We start from the raw sequence: 5311 nt of genomic DNA on the forward strand, positions 1-5311 counted from the left end.
CTTTATTGATTCGCAGTTGGTCACGAATTGACGTTCGTATTTTCTAAGCATCGAAATACATCTTCTTCACCGAGATAACTAGTTTTCATTTATTCCCCGAATTTTTTTACTAAAAGGAAACAAAGGCAATATGTGTTCTATTCCGCAGCGCCGCTTCATACTGAGACAACGCTGCGGATGCAATTTTGACGTCGTTTTCTGGTTAACGTATGTCCGGGTGCAACGTCAGAAAACGCGCCGCATATTAACTAATAAATTGATATCTTTACGTCGTGTCAATATTTACCCCGGCTAATTTTCCAATTTGGTCGATTTCGTAGTAGATCCTAAATTGCCTCTAAGCTCTTGATGGGAGAATATAGTCTTTGATAATGATCACGAAATTCATATGTGAAGATATGTCAATATTTGCCGATACGGCGTCGCGAGATGGTCGACCAATCGAAGCGCGAATTACCAGCCTGAGCTAGCGACAGATCCACGCTTGTGCAAATTAAAGACCGAAATTAAGGGATACTCGAAACAGGCAAAGACGCGTGTCTGGGGATTAATTTTGAAAGCTTACAATTAATTTCGCTCCTTGCTCCGCATATCGCTCGAAGCTAATAGAATTCTTGGCGAGGATGGGCGCTGAGTACTTTGATTCTCTATTCCGTGTCGTCTGTGTCGATACCGTGCGGAGAGGCGGTTCACGTGTCGACCATCAGATAACGCCACCTAGCGATTGATTATTTACATCAGTACAGAATGAAGACACAACCTTATATCCCAACATTTTTGAATCGAAAGCTTTTATTCAGAAGCATTTGAATTTCAACCGTTTTCTCAATCCAGTTAAAATCTTTAAGTTACTCGAAACCGTTAGCTGTTAACGTATGATATCATAGCTATTTTGTTCCGGGCAAAACTTTATACTTAACTTAAATATGTCTTAAGGATACGGGGATAATAGACCGAATAGTTTAAAATCAGGGCTTTTTATTAGTCGGCCATATTCCATGTTTTAAGTTTTCTAAAACTTTAAAACCTCTTCGCCGTGTATGTGTACACCGATACATAGAAACAGGTATAATATATAAACTGAAACAAAAAGTAGAAGGGGAATGAAAGGCTTGGGCAGAAAAAAGAGAAAATATCATTTGCAACTGACATCCGCGTGTACGAAGTTTGGTTCGACTAGTTGTAGTACCGCGCAAATAATTTCATTTCGACGAACCAAAAGAAATCTATAAAACAAGTCGTTAAAGTTGAATGCCGCCGGGCAACATCATAACCCAAGTAACGAGCTGCTAAATGTGAGTTACTTTAAAATGCATAACACAATCACAATAATATGTCGTCTTGGCGCGTTTAGCCAATAACGTCTAAATCAAGCAAAGATTGGATAGGCTTTTCGTAATTTCACAGAATTGATTCGGTTGAGCATCGTTCTCCGGTAAGCCCTACAAGCGTCGATTGGTTTTTTTTCGTAAATCGTATCAGAGCTCAGAAATCCATTAGTTAGTGCATTAAGGAGCAAATAAAGTAATGAACATAGCCAGGAATTAATAAAAACCTCATTGGCAGCTGCAGACCGTTAATTCAGCCGCAATTACATCTGAAATTTCAGATATTTGTACAGCCGAGAAGGCTTGATTGCTGGCTTAAGGCGCTATCTAATCGGCAATGAAGTTTTTCATATTTTATACGCGGAAAAGTTTTCGCGCTCGCGCCATTCTGCGGAAGCGCCCGGGGAAATTTTCTCCGATTGGATATTTGTGACAATATCAGTGTGTTCCTAACTTAAACATAATTTGTAAGGGTGTTATATAAGCTGCTTCCAGGTAAACCTTTTAAAATAAATCAATTGCCTATGATTTACAAGTCATTTTCTAGAATGAAGAAATGTGAACATTTTGGTTTTCTTATTTTTCGTTTAAGGTCACTGGTCTTGGACTAACGCTACAAATATGACACAAAAAGTTCGAGTAATGTAATAGCAACCATGCTGAATACAACGCCACACGTCCAACAAACGCAAATTTAGATTCGGGCGTCATTTTGACGAGTTAATATTTAAATGATGGAATATTTCAGTATTGCTAAGGACTGTGACATGAACCACAAAGCTCAGAAATCTTCGGTAATTAATTACTGTCTTGGAGCGATAAAGCGAATAAATAAAGCAAATCATGATTGTGCAACGTTCGTGGAATGTGAATATTGGAAGCAATATCTGCGGGCTGAATAGCTAAATCAGCCTAATCACCGCCAGTATAGACAGTAGCAATTAATCCGCGTAGTAAACTTGATAGAATAACTGTCGTTGAGAATGTGGAGAATGTACGACTCGAACTTGTCTCACTTGAATTATATTTGATTCGTTACTAAGGATCCTAACAACTCATTTCCTTTCTGTATATACACCATCACCATATCGGTGATTAGGTATATCATGAACTCTTGTTTATGCGTCCATGGGCATGTAGATGAGATGACTTGACCACCTACATGACATGACTGTGTCCCAAATGAATATAGATTCATGGAACTACCTTGTTCATTCAATTATATGGATGTTATTGTTTAAACTTATTGGCTTATTCGTGAAAAGTGTCATCATACGTACGTTGAGTAGCTCTGATTACTGAAATTTTGGATCTTCAAAGGTTTCAAGCAGTTTTAAGTTAGTTTGGTTTCAGTATCAATGATTTATGATATGAATAGCTAAGTGTGACATGAACGATCCCACGTGTTTCTTGTACGCATATCTGAAAAGTATGTACATCATTTTGAAACGTTTCAGTTTTTTGCACTCCGTTAGTTTCATGATTCTAGTCTGTCCTGACAATATTGAGTTGTTATATGGCGTTTCGTTACTTTGCGTCGGGGTTATTGATAAAACTAACATTATGTTTCACAAAGAATCCGTCTTTTCATCGCTGCGAATCTCATCAGTTTGCGTTTATCAAGTAATCACTATCGCGTTTCAAGATGTGGTTTAGCTTTACTTTTTGTCCGCGATAAATAGGCAATCATCGAGAATAACGCTAATCTCAGTCGATCTCCTCTGACAAGATCGATACGGCTCCCAGTTCTCTCAGACTGGGGAGTATAATCCTGTCTCTCTCACGGTATCGATGGCACGCATTCCGAGAGCGCTTAGGCCGCAAACGGTAGTCAGAAAAGCGAGGCCCCGCGCGTTACGAATACACGTGTTATACCATATCAGGATCAAACGCCTTTGCAGTATCGACGAAAATAGCGCGCCGTCTGCGATTGTTGGCATAAATGGATACTTCGATTTTGCTCTCGACTCACAATGGAATCGATGCAGGAATTAGATATCAGATAAACCTGATCAAATATAGTGGTTAAATCGACAGCGATTCCTCAATCTCTCTCGCGACACGACACAAATCGATCAGGTCTATATTAATAGCGAATTATATAATGTTTCTATTTATCGTTTGTGTGATTCCTCTCCACGTGATATCGGATCATTTCGTGTTTACCCACATTCGACGAGCGGCGCTTCATTAGTCACCATTGTCGTCGGGGATTTTGTTCCCAATGAAAATTGTGGCAGTTTAAATTGCATTTACTGCCGTTATTATAAACACGTTTGTTCGTACGTTTGAATATATACATACGTGTACGTGCTGATATCTATTTATTCGTACTATATCAGAGAATCCACCCGTATTCCATCCGTAATAATTCATTACCATGAAACATAATTAATACCTATGGCGCGTACTTTTGAATACACTCCCTCGCAAATGAACATCTGAAATCACAAAAGATCTTCATCCATACGCGTCTGCCACGAGTCCTATGAAACACTCAATTGCAATATTTAACCCAATTTCAAATCGTGTTGGTCAATACGAAGTTTGTGACCTTCCTATCATGGTTTAATGATTTGAATTTTTACCGAAAAAAAATACGAAATGAAATAATTTTTCCAATCTACACAAAAGTGTTTATACAGCTTTGTGTAAACAGAAAAAGAATCGAAACCAATTGAAACGAAACCGTGGAAACCCCGAAATTTCCAGAAAATAGCCACGGGCGTCGCCATCGGCTATCTTCACGATTTCTGAGATTCATTATTGGAAACAAAATATACCACTGATGGCGTGTATTTCATGTATCGTTAAATTCATTACCTAATCCACGTAATTCAACTAAAACGTTTATTTGTCGGCCATTGAAATTCGAATACCCCTTAATAAGCGGTATTATAGTGACTTTAAGATGATAATCTGTACACAATGCGTCCTATTACACGACACTCTAAGACGTTTTCCAAATCTATTCAATGTCTACGGGTTTGATAATTATTTCACCTGTTTTTACAAATTCGAGATTTAAATTAACCGATAATCGTATCGGGCCGAGTTTGTTGAATTATATAAGTCACTACAGGGAGCGAGGACCCCTATAGTTTTTACATATTGTTGACCATTGATATCTGTTAAATCTCTACCATATTTTCTTTAACCTAATGTTCGTGTTGCCGCCTGTTCATGATTCTTGTTTTGACCGTGGCTAAGCGATCAGCATTTCCTCGCTTCCCAGTGTGGGTGTCGGTGACGCTATTACGCGGACGGACTATTAGTATTGAAACAAACTATCATTAGTCAATTTTATCGAAATCTAAAGGTGACACTTTCAGCAGCACTTTCGGCAGCCTGAGGTCTCCACAGTGACAAAGAAGCTTATTGACGATTCGCACGTCGATTGTGGATCCTTTTTATTTTTTGTTTCTTTGTCAAAAGTGTTCTACCTACGACGAGTTTACTGATCTGTACATAATAATCACGGGAAAAAACGCGACGTACTTTTTCGGTCAATAGACATTAAAGAGAGTGTATACCGAATATTGCCAGGAATCATCACAGAACACACCAATAAAGCTCCGTCATCTTTGGTACGTTGCTTCCTCTCCGTATCTTCAATATCCGCCAACTCAGGCTCTATCGGATGCATCGGCAAGCAGAGTCGGAAATGTACATTCTTCCCTCTAATGTAAACAATGCGGAATTTAATTAAAGGTCTTCTAACCGAATATAAAGTCAGTTAATCTTAACGTACGGCTTTGATCGTTAATCGTGTTCGCTCGTCGTCTGACGAGAGATGCGGATTGTAAATATACATTCCATAACGACACAGCAGACACAAGTGCAGCCAGCAACATTAATTAAATTCCCATCAACTCGGCTTTAATCTAATGCGTACAAACGACACATCAAATTGAAATACGATGTTTGAGGTAGACGCCGGGATAAAAAAATGGAGCATTTATTTTTCCATAGCTTATCATCGA

Source organism: Tubulanus polymorphus, chromosome 5 (genome assembly GCF_964204645.1).
Source record: "Tubulanus polymorphus chromosome 5, tnTubPoly1.2, whole genome shotgun sequence".
Lineage (NCBI taxonomy): Eukaryota > Metazoa > Nemertea > Palaeonemertea > Tubulaniformes > Tubulanidae > Tubulanus > Tubulanus polymorphus.